Raw genomic sequence first — 15,636 nt, 5'->3', positions numbered from 1 at the left:
TAACATTTAAATCATAAGAACATAAGTGTATCCATACTGGGTTAGACCAATGGCCCATCTAGCCCAGTATCCTGTTTTCCAAACAGTGGTCAAGCCAGGTCACAAGTACCTAGCAGAAACCCAAATTATGATAACACTAAAACTAAAAATTCCAGGGCAAGCAGTTGCTTCCCGTGTCTCTCTCAATAGCAGACTATGGGCTTTTCCTCCAGGAATTTGTCCAAACCTTTTATAAACCCAGATATGCTAACCGTTGTGACCATGTCCTCCGGCAAAGAGTTCCAGAGCTTAACTATTCGTTAAGTGAAAAAATATTTCCTCGTATTTGTTTTAAAAGTATTTCTATGTAACTTCCTTGAGTTTCTCCTAGTCTTTGTACTTTAGGAACGAGTAAAAAATTGATTTACTTCTACTCATTCTATACCACTCAGGATTTTGTAGACCTCAATCATATCTCCCCTCATCCATCTCTTTTCCAAGCTGAAGAGCCTAACCTCTTTAGCCTTTCCTCATACAAGAGGAGTTCCATCCCCTTTATCACTTTGGTTGTTCTTCTTCGAACCTTTTCTAATTCCACTATCCACCTTATAATTGAAAGAGAAAAACGCCTAGATTTCGACCCAAATTGGGAGATAGACGTTTATCTCACAAAAACGAATAAATCGGTATAATGGAAAGCCGATTTTGGACGTTTTCAACTGCACTCCATCGCGGAAGCGTACAAAGTTGACGGGGGCGTGTCGGAGGCGTGGCGAAGGTGGAACTGGGGCGTGGTTATCGGCCGATGAGAGATGGGCGCCTTTCGCCGATAATGGAAAAAAAGTATGCGTTTGTAGCTAGAATTTAGGGCACTTTTCCTGGACCTTGTTTTTTCACGAATAAGGCCCCAAAAAGTGCCCTAAATGACCAGATTACCACCAGAGGGAATCGGGGATGACCTCCCCTGACTCCCCCAGTGGTCACTAACCCCCTCCCACCACAAAACATGATGTTTCACAACTTTTTATTTTCACCCTCAAATGTCATACCCACCTCCCTGGCAGCAGTATGCAGGTCCCTGGAGCAGTTGTTAGGGGGTGCAGTGGACTTCAGGCAGGTGGACCCAGGCCCATCCCCCCCTACCTGTTACAATTGTGCTGCTTAATGCTTAGTCGTCCAACCCCCCCCAAACCCACTGTACCCACATGTAGGTGCCCCCCTTCACCCCTTAGGGCTATAGTAATGGTGTAGACTTGTGGGCAGTGGGTTTTGAGGGGGATTTGGGGGGCTCAACACACAAGGGAAGGGTGCTATGCACCTGGGAGCTCTTTTACCTTTTTTTTTTTTTTGTAAAAGTGCCCCCTAGGGTGCCCGGTTGGTGTCCTGGCATGTGAGGGGGACCAGTGCACTACGAATCCTGGCCCCTCCCACAAACAAATGCCTTGGATTTATTCGTTTTTGAGCTGGGCGCTTTCATTTTCCATTATCGCTGAAAAACAAAAACGCCCAGCTCACAAATTGTCGAATAAAACATGGACGTCTATTTTTTTCGAAAATACGGTTCGGTCCACCCCTTCACGGACCCGTTCTTGGAGATAAACGCCCATGGAGATAGACGTTTTCGTTCAATTATGCCCCTCTATATCTTTTTTGACATACTGCAACCAGAACTGAATGCAGTATCAAGATGTGGGCGCACCATGGAGTGATACAGAGGCATTATAGTATTTTTGATGTTATTCACCATTCCTTTCCTAATAATTCCTAGCATCCTGTTTAATATTTTGGCTGCCACCGCACATTGAGCAGAAGATTTCAGCATATTATCTACAACAACATCCAGATCTTTTTCTTGAGTTCTGATTCCCAAGGTGAACCCTAGTATCAGGTAACTATGATTCAGATTATTCTTTCCAATGTGCATCACCTTGCATTTGTCCACATTAAATTTCATACGCCATTTGGATGCCCAGACTTTCAATTTCCTAAGGTCTCCCTGCAATATTTCACAGTCTGCACGTGGTTTAAAAACCTTGAATAGTTTTGCATCATCTGCAAATTTGATCACCTCACTCATCATTCCAATTTCCAATAATTTATAATATGTTAAATATGTTAAATAGCACTGGTCCCAGTACAGATCCCTGTTACACTCCACTGTTCATCCTCCTCCTCCATTGAGAGAAATGACCATTTAACCCTACCCTATTCTGTCCAATAACCAATTCCTAATCCATACCAGAACATTGCATCCTATTCCGCGACTTTAATTTTCTCAGGATTCTCTCATGAGGAACTTTATCAAAAGCTTCCTAAAAATCTAGATACACTACATCATCTGGCACCTCCTTTATCCAAATGTTTATTCACGCCTTCAAAGAAATGAAGCAAATTGGTGAGGTAAGACTTCTCTCGGCTGAACCCATGCTAACTCTGTCCCATTAAACAATGTTTGTCTATGTGTTCTGTAATTTTATTCTTTATAATAATCTCCACTATTTTCCTCAGCTTAGATAGATGAGGGGTGAGATAGCGATCTATAAATTTATACTGGCCAATATTCAGCACTGTTTAACTAGCCAGGAATGGCGCCTGGCTAGTTATAACATTTAGGTGGCTAACCACTAATATTCAGTGGGAGATAGCTGGTTATCTGCACTGAATTTTTGTAGCTGGCGCATAGAGGGAAATTATGGTGCCTAAAATAATCATTGCTGAAATCAGTGCCGACTAAGAATATTCTGTAATCGGTGCCTAGATTTAGGCGCCATTTATAGAATATGCTGAGTTGATATTTCAGCACCGAAATCTATGCGCATCCATTTATACTAACAAAAACGTGGTGTAAATTCCGTTGCATACATTTAGGCACACTGGGCCATATTCTATAAGTAGGTGCAGAAATTTCAGAATGCCCATGAAATGCCCATTTCCCCACCCATAACTATGCCCCTTTTTGCCTACGTACATTAGACGCTCGGCACACATCGTTATAGAATACGCTTAGTGAGTTGGGTCCTAAATTCTAATCAGTACCAATTAGTGCTCATTATTGCTTGTTAAGTGCTGTTATCACCACTCATTAACTTATTAAGCTAATTAAGTTGTGCGCATTGTTATAGAATCTGTGCACAACCGCACACTAGGCTGCACGTCTAGCTGAACTGTCCTTATTCTGTCAGCTTGTTATGCAATAACCAAGACACATTTTATGCTTATACAGTAAACATCACCACCCCTCCTTTTTTCCAGCACCATGGCATCAACTTGGGATTTTCTTCAGCCAGCAAGAGGATCTGCCAGCCCCCTCCTGAAATCAAAACTGTAGGAGCCCTGTAGTTTCATGAATCCTCCAAGCTAAGAGAGAATGGGAGAGCTGTTCACTAACTCTCTGCCTGCCAGAGTTGCAAGAGAGAGAGAGAGAGAGAGAGAGAGAGAGAGAGAGAGTTGCAAGAGAGAGAGAGAGAAATCTGAATCAACTGTGAGCCATCCTCATCTTCTGTCTTCACAGTAAAACGTTCATGGCACAGCTGAGATTCCCCCATAGCCCACCAATTAGGAAAAAATTATATACTGTAGATTGATAATCTAGTCGCACCATTCTTATGCATTAAGAAATTTCATTTACTGTCTGTGATTGTATGACTTCTCATACAATTTACACAAACTTCATTTAGCTCCCTTTTGCTCCAGTAAACCCCCCACGGCAAGATTTAGCAGAACAATTATCTGGAACTTGAATTGCTTGCTGGGGTTCCCATTGCTTCATCACGTGCCGTAACTAGAAGACATTCTTTCCCATTAGTGTTTCTGTCTAGAAATTATCTTTACCTCTGGGACTTATAGTTCAGAATTTAATAGGGAAAGAAGTGCTAAGAAATTCTAACTTTTAAAGGAATAGATACAACAGAAACTGGATTGGAAACATATAGAAAACTGCATTTTTTTGTGACTAGGAAGTTGTCTGTACAACAATACAATTTAACAGGCACAAAAATCATTGTTTTCTATAAGAACAGAAGTATTTTTAGGATATGGCACCTCTTATGGGACCAGCTCAAGCAGGATCTAGAGCTGATGTTATACATAAGCTTCTTAAGCCATACAAGTCGATTCTTCAGATGTGGTTTGGGAAGTTCATGTACAGCATCTTTAGTTCATGCTTAAGCTACTCCAATGAAATGTATTGCAAAGCGCAGGTACTCAATTTTTCTCCAAGACCAGAACAGCTACTAGAACAAAATGGAATTTACAACAAACAATGGTTTCTGTTAAAATAATATTTTAAAGGCTTCATGTTGCACCAGAAGATTGGTATCCATGTAGCAGAGTAAATCTCGGGTGCTCCATAGCTTATCACTTTGAATTTCATATGTATATCCTAATATAGCTTTGGAACTCCATACATTTTATTGAAAAATTGTTGCAGGTTATAAATGTTTCTCACTCTCTTTCAGTCACAAGGAGTTAATACCCTTCAGAAAAGACCTGGAAAAGTTGTCCTCGACTTTCAGTTTAATGTGTGATTAATAATAGAATGGTCTGACAAGTACTAGATCAGTATTTGAACACCACGATCAGCATGTTTTTTAACCCCCATCTGTGGTGTTTAAATACTTGTATGTGTATTTAGGACCATCATCTATATATGCACACACACTCAGCTATATGGACAGCAGCAAAAAGACTGTCCTAACATCAGGTCTCTTATAATAAAGTTGCACTTACTGCACCTTAACTGATAAAGAGGGGAATAATCGAACGGCGCCGGCGAAATACATGGCCGGCGATGTATTTTGGTGGCGCCACAAACAGCTGGCTAGACCCGTATTTTCGAAAAAGATGGCCATCTTTTGTTTCGATAATACGGTTCCGGCCAGCCAAATGCCTTGGATTTGGCCGGGGTTTGAGGTGGCTGGTGTCAATTTTTAGCGATAATGGAAATTTATGTCGGCCATCTCAAACCCCGGCCAAATTCAAGACATTTGGCCGTGGGAGGAGCCAGCATTTTTAGTGCACTGGCCCCCCTGACATGCCAGGACACCAACCGGGCTCCCTAGGGGTCACTGCGGTGGGCTTCAGAAAAGCTCCCATGTGCATAGCTCCCTTACTTTGGGAGCTGAGCCCCCCACCCCCCCCCCAAAACCCACTACCCACAAATGTACTGCACCCACTAAAACTGCTCCAGGGACCTGCATACAGCCTCTAGGACTTATTGCTGCTTTATAACTTTGCCACACCTGTTGACACCTGAAGGCTAATCTCTTTGAAAAAGTCCTTTATTTGAATAAGCACGTTTACTCACAGTTATCTGCAGATCAGAGGTTGTGCCCCACTGGCAAAGAGTCCCCTGGTACTAAGATTAGCAGTAGGTCAGAGCTGGCATAATGGTGTACAATGCCCTCTACCAATTCAATCCACCCTATTGCTACAATATAATTTCTACCCTGGTATGACAGTGTCTCACTGGTTATCCTCCTTCCACCAGGTCTCAATATATTCTAACTCTCTCATCTTATTTCTTAGGCTCCTGGCATTCGCATATGGACATTTCAAACTATGTTTGTTGTTCGTATTTACATCATGCTTAGTACTTGGCAGTATTCATTTGCAATCTTTTGTCTGATTTTTATTTTTATTTAAGGACACCTATTCTACTATAGTCTCTTTTGCAACCTCACTATTAGAATACCCTATCTTCCCTGTTTTGGTGATATCTTTGAAAGATACCTTATCCCGAATCATGCGTTTTTGAGCGACTGTTGACCTTCCCCCTGTTTCTAGGTAAATCTGCATACAATTTGGATTATAGTGTCAGCGGGGAATTGGGTAACAGGAAATGTATTTCTTTAGAATCTGCCACACCAGGTCAGATGAAAAGTCAGTCAAGCCTGGTATCCTGTTTCTAATAGTATTGAATCCTGATAACAAGAACTTAACAGGATCCTAAAAATGGCTACATTACATGCTGCTTACCCACAGGGATCAGTACTAATATTCATCAAATATACACTAATAATACTTTCATCTAGGAAGTTGTCCAAACAGTTTTTAAACCCAGCTATGCTAATTGCTTTTATTATATTCCTTAGCAACATATCCCAGAGCTTGGTTACATGTTGAATGAAAAATATTTTCTCTAATTTGTTTGGAATGTACTACCACTTCATGGCATGTATTTCTTGATAGGGAAATCATTCTATCCCCTATCCTGCTTATAATCGAATGAGAAAAACGCCCAAGTTCCGACCTAAATCGGGAGATGGACGTTTATCTCACAAAAACGAATAAAGCGGTATAATCGAAAGCCGATTTTTGGACGTTTTCAACTGCACTCCGTCGCGGATGCGGACAAAGTTGATGGGGGCGTGTCAGAGGTGTGGCGAAGGCGGAACTGGGGCGTGGTTATCTGCCGAACAAAGATGGGCGCATTTCACCGATAATGGGAAAAAAGTATGCGTTTTTAGGTAGAATTTAGGACACTTTTCCTGGACCCTGTTTTTTCACGAATAAGGCCCCAAAAAGTGCCCTAAATGACCAGATGACCACTGGAGGGAATCGGAGATGACCTCCCCTGACTCCCCCAGTGGTCACTAACCCCCTCCCACCACAAAAAAATTATGTTTCACAACTTTTTATTTTCACCCTCAAATGTCATACCCAGCTCCCTGGCAGCAGTATGCAGGTCACTGGAGGAGTTGTTAGGGGGTGCAGTGGACTTCAGGCAGGTGGACCCAGGCCCATCCCCCCTACCTGTTACAATTATGCTGCTTAATGCTTATTAGTCGTCCAACCCCCCCAAACCCACTGTACCCACATGTAGGTGCCCCCCTTCACCCCTTAGGGCTATAGTAATGGTGTAGACTTGTGGGCAGTGGGTTTTGAGGGGGATTTGGGGGGCTCAACACACAAGGGAAGGGTGCTATGCACCTGGGAGCTCTTTTACCTGTTTTTTTGGTTTTGTAAAAGTGCCCCCTAGGGTGCCCGGTTGATGTCCTGGCATGTGAGGGGGACCAGTGCACTACGAATCCTGGCCCCTCCCACGAATAAATGTCTTGGATTTATTCGTTTTTGAGCTGGGCGCTTTCATTTTCCATTATCGCTGAAAAACAAAAACGCCCAGCTCACACATTGTTGAATAAAACATGGGCGTCTATTTTTTCCCAAAATACGGTTCGGTCCGCCCCTTCACGGACCCGTTCTCGGAGATAAACGCCCATGGAGATAGGCGTTTTCGTTCAATTATGCCCCTCTATATCATTTTGGTTACCTTTCTCTCTACCTTTTCTGATTGTGCTATATGTGTTTTGAGATGTGGTGACCAGAATCCACACAATATTGAAGGTGAAGTATAAGGAATTATATTGTATTTGTTATGTAATATTACATTTATATATCTCTTTCCTTAGATATAATTCAAACCAAAGTGCTTCACAAAACATAATTACATAACTATAAGGTTGATTTTGCATAGGGAGTGTAGGTGGGAAATAGGATCAGGCATGCAGGCAGGCAGTACATAGTTTTGTGGGGGGGGGGGGGGGGGGTAGAGGACTGGGGAGAAGACAGATGCACTCACAGCCTGTGACTGCATCTCTCTCTTCCCTGCTGACCTAGTCTTCCCTCACCTTAACTGCATCTCTCTTCCCTCTCGTCCTCCTCCCCCATCACCTTGATTGCATTTCGCTTCCCTCCTATCCTTATCCCCCTTCACCTTGACTGCATTTCTCTTCCTTCCTGTCCTCCTCCCCCTCCCTTTGATTGCATCTCTCTTCCCTTCTGTTTCCCACTCTACCACATCATAGGAACCAGCTCTGTGGTTGCTTTGGGTGCTTGAGCACCCCCCAATATTGAGCAAACTAATTAACTGTGTCCAGGGAGAGGTAATTTCCATTCGGTTTAGCACCCCCATTCATTTTGAAAAGTTGGCTCCTATGTACCACACACATGTGCCTACATCTCTCTATTCTCTCTCCCCCCCCCCCCCCCTTCCCTCCAGGCCTCCAAACTTCCTCCCTAGTTCTGATTTCCCATAAATATCTACTAGCTCACAGCAGCAACAATAAAAAGCACCAATATGTGCTGGAGAGGTGCTGGCCTTTTGCTTGCTGACAGATAAGGCCATGCTGATATTGCCTGTCTCAGAGAGTGCAGGGACAGCAGGACCTTTATGATCCGTCTGCAAACTCATGGACTGACTCTCCTGTGTATATTGGTGCTCTGATTAGAGGGAGGGAGGGAGGTAGAGATTTGAGGGAAAATGCTGAGTGGGTAAGTCAGAGGGTGGAAATAGAGTAGAGGGAAATGTTGGACTGAGAGGAGGAGAAAAAGGCTGTGTGGTGCTGGGCAGGCTTCTTTTATTTTTTAATTGCACGATTAATTGTGGTTAAAATTTTTAATCAAAATGCAGCCCTAAAATAAAGGTATGAGTACATGTGAATGCATGTGTATATGTATAGATTGCAGTTACATGTTTGTGTTAGTGCTATTCTTACTGTGGCAATGTTAGAGGATACTTTATAAATGCTTAATTTGTGCAGTGATGTGACAGGTGCAGGATTTTTTTTGGGTGGGGGTTGGTGGCAGTTTCTAGGTTGGGTAGTTTTTGGAAGTAGAGGAGCTGTTGCAGGGATAGTTTTTGGGGTGGGGCAGTTTACAAAGGATAGGATTTAGAAGTCGGACAGCGTGGTAGAGAAGTTGCAGGGGTAGTATTTGTGGTTGGGGAAATATTTTGGAGTGGTGGGGTGATACTTGGGAATGAGCTCAGTTTTAGGGGATAGGGATAGGATATGAACAGGGAGATGCAGTTTGAAAAGAGGAATTGTTTAACTGCTGTGTTTCACTGTATGCAAGTTTGAACACTACAGCATCATCTGTCAGGATAACCCACTTTCTTTCCTGATATTTGATTCCATAATTTAATAGGTTAGCCCTTCGCTCTTCTTAGCAGAACCTTTTGATAACCACTTCCTTTTGAAGATCTTTTTGAATGTTTTTTTTGGGAGTCCATGTTTAATGTCTCAGATTTTACTGTATAGAATAACCTTCCTTTATATCTGCACATGCTGTCATCTCAACAACAGTTTGAAGTAGCTCTTAGGACTCATCTTTTTCAAGTCCTCTGACTAGGTCTTTTTCCCCCTTTCCTAGTTTATTTATTTTTACTCCCCAGGGTGTAATTTGCTGCCGATGCTGGCATACTGAGCCTGTGGTACCTGTTGTAATTATTGTACCACTCCTCTGCTACTTCTTCTTTTCAGTTGAAGATTTGTATTTCCATTTTTTTCTATTTATTACTTTAGTAATTAGCTGTATTTTTTTTTTATTTATGTTAGCCACCTAGATGGCATGTCCTTTTGGCAGTATATCAAATAAAGATGAAACTTGGAGCTTTTTGGAACCTCTGGTCTGATTTGGCCCATTTTTTAATTAATGCCTTTTGCTGGTTTTACCCACTTGCCAAGTTTCATCCTATTTATCTTTTGTGGCCTAACAGTTGGAATTTCTGCTCCCATAGAAATGCCTTGGGCTCTTTTTCAGAGGGCTTATTTCTCTGGAGCCCCCAGTGTCTTTTTACAATATTATCTGATATACTAAGAGGAGCATTTTCAAAAGAAACGTCTAAATTGGGATTTGGACATCTTTGTAAAACGTCCAAATCTGGAGGCGGGGAAAAAGTATATTTTCGAAAAAGATGGACGTCCATCTTTTGTTTCGAATACCGAAGATGTCCTTAGATTTGGACGTCTTTGACTTTCGGCGATTTTCAAAACCAAAGACGTCCAAGTCAAAAACGTCCAAATGCAAGCCATTTGGATGTGGGAGGAGCCATCAGTTCTAGTGCACTGGTCCCCCTGACATGCCAGGACAGCAACTGGGCACCCTAGGGGGCACTGCAGTGGACTTCATAAAATGTTCCAAGGTACATAGCTCCATTACCTTGTATGCTGAGCCCCCCAACCAGCCCAAAACCCACTACCCCCAACTGTACACTACTACCATAACCCTTACGGTTGAAGGGGGCACCTATATGTGGGTACAGAGGGTTTCTGGTGGGTTTTGGAGGGCTCGCTGCTTCCTCCACAAATGCAACAGGTAGGGGCGGTATGGACCTGGGTCTGCTTGTCTGACGTACACTGCACCCACTAAAACTGCTCCGGGGACCTGCATGCGCTCTCATGGACCTGAGTATGACATCTGAGGCTGGCATAGAGGCTGGCACGTAATATTTTTATGATGTTTTTTAGGGTGGGAGGGGGTTAGTGACCACTGGGGTAGTAAGAGGAAGTCATCCCGATTCCCTCTGGGGGTCATGTGGTCATTTTGGGCACATTTTTGTGCCTTATTTGTAATTAAAACACGTCCGGGTGAAAACATCCAAGTTGTAGTCTTGGATGTCTATGGGTCAAAGATGTCCAAGTCTTAGGAATGCCCAAGTCCTGCCTTCACCACACCTCCAATACGCCCCCTTGAAATTTGGACGTCCTTGTGACAGAATTCAGTTAGAGATGTCCAAAATCGGGTTTTGATTATATAATTTGGATGTCTCTGAGAGATGAACATCCAAGTACCGATTTATGTAGGAAGATGGATATCCATCTCTTTCGAAAATGGGCCTGTAAGTTTCTCCCAATCTGTTAAATATTTGGAGAGTGGAAAGAGAGACAGATGGACAGACATTCACTATTCTTTTTGTACAATTCTTTCCAACTTCCATTGGATTGGAAAGATAAATAAAAGGAGAAAGGACAAGAATCTCCCCAAACCTACAGCTCCCATTAGCCTTAAAGGAAAAATATCAAACTGGAGATATACGGGTAAGGGTAAACTTTAAAGACATGTAGGAAGTCAGAAAAAGCTAGAACAAGGAACAGGAAGCACCAGATACTATCTACAAAAACCTGAAGCTCTGAGGGGTTCTTTTACGAAGTTGCGCTTACAATTTGCACACACTAAATGATAGGGCATCAATAAGAATATAATGGGTGTCTTAGCATTTAGTTCACTTTAGTGAAAGGAGCCCTGAATTTGCAGGTGGTACCTTACTCTGTAAAAGCTGCAGTGGATGGGGAACAATCAATCTGTGAATAACAGTTCGTCCTAAGGTTGATTTTGCTGAGTATTATGAGTGAAGGGGCATCTATAGGTGGTTTGTGTTTGCCTAAATGCATTATATTTGAAACCTGTCTCCCAGGATATGCTTGCAAGTTTCATACCAATGGGGTTTCCCCTGTTTTCGTTTTATCGTAAATAGTTAATAAGGACCTGCTGAAAACCCTGGGAGTCCAGAGCTCATTACTGTATTATAGCTTGCACAGTTCCAGTTTTAAAAGTGCTGGTGGAGGGGGAGTGGAATACTGGTGATAGTGTGTCTGGGGGGGAGGGAATGGAAGAGAGAGAGTGACACATGACCACTAATTCTATAATCTAGATGCCCACATTAATGCCCCTCTTACACACATATCTAAAATGCTAGCACTTATGTGGGTACACATACACTTAACCGCAAAAGTGCCACAAGGGCGCAAAAGCACCAACCACTAGGCTACTCCAGGGACCTGCTTCCTGCTCTAATAGGTCCGGCTATAACATCTGAAGCTGGCATAGAGGCTGATATATTCTGATATAGGTCATCATTTGCTCATTTCTGAATTTTTGATCTAAAGAAGAAGGATTACTTTCAAAAGCTAATCAAAAAATGTATTATGCTAGTCCAACTAAAAAGGACTTACTACTGTTAGATAGACACTTATACCTGGTTGTTAACCAGGTCCCCTACCACTTCAAATGTGGGTCATTGTGACCTCAACATGAGCAGACTGCTCCGGAAGTCTCTTCCAGCATTACTATATTTTTAGAACACTATCTTTTTGTGGATTTTTCTCCTTTATTTTTTTAGCCTTTTTGAAAGCATAATTATGCCTTCTAAGTTTTGTAAACTTTCTTTCTTTTTCATTGTGTTACTGATTTTTTGCAGGCAATTTGTGGACTGTTTTTCTGCTTTCACCTCTACTGATAAGCAAGAATTCCCCATCCCAGTTCTTATTGGTCATCGTCCAGTGACTGTCTCTAAGGTACATCCCCCACCCCAACTTCGCACGATTCCATGCTCTTCCAAACTCTCCAAACTTCTCTCTTTTAGTAATATCCGGTTTGGCTTAGTTACTATTCATATTTCAGATAGATATACAAATAGATCTATCATTTTGTATAGAAAGTGTAAATCTAAGAAAAGAAAGAATAAATTTAATCAACCTTTGAATTCAGAATATATATGGCTAAAAGATTTATCATTTGTTAAACCAAACACTTCATATTCCATGTTTGAAAAAAGGTAGCTAAGGGGCCATGCAAATCTCAGCAAAGCCAAATATCATTTACATAGGTTTTAAAGTGGATTGCTATTTTAAAGCATGAAATATATCATCAAGTTAATTATAATATGAATGACTCTTATTATCCCCTTGTGAAAGTTCACATAGTATTGAGTTTACAAAAGCTTAGGTCAGGTTGTATTTTTACATCACAATTACTCATAGACAGTTCACACAAAGAATGTTAGGATCCTTCAAATAAACTTCAAAATTCTAATACAGTACAATGCCGATTATCCGAACTCTGATTATCTGGATGTACAATTATCCGGATTGCTTCTGTTCCTTATCTTTTCCATTTTTATAATAATTTCTGTATCATAGTTATCACATCAGGTGAATTTTCGAAAGAGAAGGACACCCATCTTCCGACACAAATCGGGAGATGGGCGTCCTTCTCTCAGGGTCGCCTAAATCGGCATAATCGAAAGCCGATTTTGGGTGTCCTCAACTGCTTTCCATCGCAGGGATGACCAAAATTCATGGGGGCATGTTGGCACCGTACTGAAGGCGGGACTGGGACGTGATTTAGAGATGGGCGTCCTCGGCCGATGATGGAAAAAAGAAGGGCATCCCTGACAAGCATTTGGCCGACTTTACTTGGTCCATTTTTTTTCATGACCAAGCCTCGAAAAGGTGCCCGAACTCACCAGATGACCACCGGAGAGAATCGGAGATAACCTCCCCTTACTCCCCAAGTGGTCACTAACCCCCTCCCACCCAAAAAAAATTTAAAAACATTTTTTGCCAGCCTCTATGTCAGCCTGAAATGTCATACCCAGCTCCATCACAGCAGTATGCAGGTCCCTGGAGCAGTTTTTAGTGGGTACAGTGCACTTCAGGCAGGCGGACCCAGGCCCATCCCCCCCCTACCTGTTACACTTGTGGTGGTAAATGTTGAGCCCTCCAAACCCCCCCTAAACTCACTGTACCCACTTCTAGATGCCCCCCTTCACCCATTAGGGCTATGGTAGTGGTGTACAGTTGTGGGGAGTGGGTTTTGTGGGGGTGGGATTTGGAGGGCTCAGCACCGAATGTAAGGGAGCTATGCAGCAGGGAGCAATTTGTGAAGTCCACTGCACTGCCCCCTAGGGTGCTTGGTTGGTGTCCTGGCATGTGAGGGGGACCAGTGCACTACGAATGGTGGCTCCTCCCATGACCAAATAGCTTGGATTTGGTCGGTTTTGAGATGAGCGTCCTCGGTTTCCATTATCGCCAAAAACTGGGAATGACCATCTCAAAAACGACCTAAGGACGACCATCTCTAAGGTCGACCTAAATTTCATGATTTGGGCGTCCCCAACCGTATTATCGAAACGAAAGATGGATGCCTATCTTGTTTCGATTATACAGGTTGCCCCGCCCCTTTATAGGGCCATTCTGTGGGGACGCCCTCATGACAACTTGGGCGCCCTGTTCGATTATGCTTCTTGGCACCTGATATACAGTAAAAAATATTATAACATCACAAATAGCTTGATATTGTTCTTACATTTAAAACTGAAAATAAAAAATAATGTTACAAATTTAACTCTGAAAGTATATTCTCTTTACAAAAAGGAATGTCCAATTATCCAGAAAACGTCCAAATCAGCATTTTTGAAACCTATTTTTAGACATTTTTCCATAAGGTCTGTCAGAAGTATGTTCAAATCACAAGGGGGCATGTCTGGACATTTTGAAGGTGGGATTAGGGCATGCCTAACACTTGGATGTTTTACGGCCATAGTGGAACAAAACAAAAACATCCAGGACTAAAACCAAGACAATTTGGTCTAGACTTGTTTTCAGAACAAATAAGGCACAAAAGGTGCCCTATATAACCAGATGACCACTGGAGGGAATTGGGTGACCCCCCTCCCCCCCCAAAAAAATATGAATAAAAATATCACTTATCAGTCTTTATGACAACTGCAGATGTTAAAGTTAGATCTATTACAGCAACATGCAGGTCCCTGGAGTAGTGGTCAATGTAGTACACAGTGGGGGACCCAGGTCCCTATCTTCCTCTACCTGCCACACTTGTGGTGGAAACTGTGTCCCATCCCAAGGTCACCAAAAACTTACTGTACCCACCTATAGATGCCCCTTCACTCATAATACTCAGCAAAATCAACCTTAGGACGAACTGTTATAATAGCACTGTTATAATAGCACACAACTTTGTGACTAGCGTTCAAAGTTACATCCACAATTTATAGAATAATGTTAGTTACATGTGTAACCTAATTATCTAATGAGCTGCTAATTGGTGATAATTTGCCTTAATCAGCAGTTATGCATGTAACTACTCCAGTTAGTATTCTGTAACTTGCACATGCAAATTCCAAAGCATGCAACTGCAAGGAGAGGAGTTGGACCTAGAAGGGGCATAGGCAGGTTGAGGGCATGCCTAGCAGTTATGTGCACAGGTTTTAGAATACTTGCATTTACATGCCTAACTGCCTTCAGTTGGGCACGAGCTTTTACACTAGCCATGTGGATGTTGTAAGTTTTGGGTGCACATTGGGTGCACAATTGTTGTTGTAGAATCTGCACTTAGGGGTGAATTCTGTAAATGGTTTCTTAAAAATAGGTGCAGAAAAAAGAAAAGCTTAAGCGCTATTCTATAAGCCATGCCTAAAGTTAGGTATGGGGTATAGAATAGTGCTTAAGCATGGGGTTGCAATTTAGGTGCATCCATTTGCACTAATGAAAAGATGATGGAGATGTTTGTGCCTAAATTTATGCACAGAACCCCCTTATTCTATAATTGCGCATGTAACTGGAATCCACGTCCACACTCAGCACCGAAATGTCCATGAACCTCCCATTTCCACATCCCCGGGACATGCTTAACATGGATCTCATGCCTAAATTTGCACACGTACATGTTAATTGAGTTCAATTAGTCCCAATAATTGCTTGAAAAAAAGCCAATTATTGGTACTAATTGACTGATTATTCAATAAAATTGTGCATGCAATTTGGGTACGCACCCAAATTTGCAAGTGCAATTTTTAGCGCTTTTTATAGAATTAGGGGGTTAGTGTACAGCAACCTGGCACCCAACTTCAGGTGACCTTAGAGAATTACCTTCAAAATGCTTTCCTATTAAATACATCAGAAACAATTTCATCCTCACTTGAAAATGAACAACTTCATCCAAACTGTATCAAAAATTTCAGAAAGAACAATGCTACTATTACCATTCCCTTACAGGTACAATTAAGAAAGGTACAGGGAAATTACGTGATTTGTACAGAACTCTTCTCACATTCTCTTAAGCTGCAGTAGCTGCAGG

The sequence above is a fragment of the Microcaecilia unicolor genome, chromosome 4 (assembly GCF_901765095.1).
Source record: "Microcaecilia unicolor chromosome 4, aMicUni1.1, whole genome shotgun sequence".
Lineage (NCBI taxonomy): Eukaryota > Metazoa > Chordata > Amphibia > Gymnophiona > Siphonopidae > Microcaecilia > Microcaecilia unicolor.
This window is presented reverse-complemented; position numbering follows the sequence as displayed.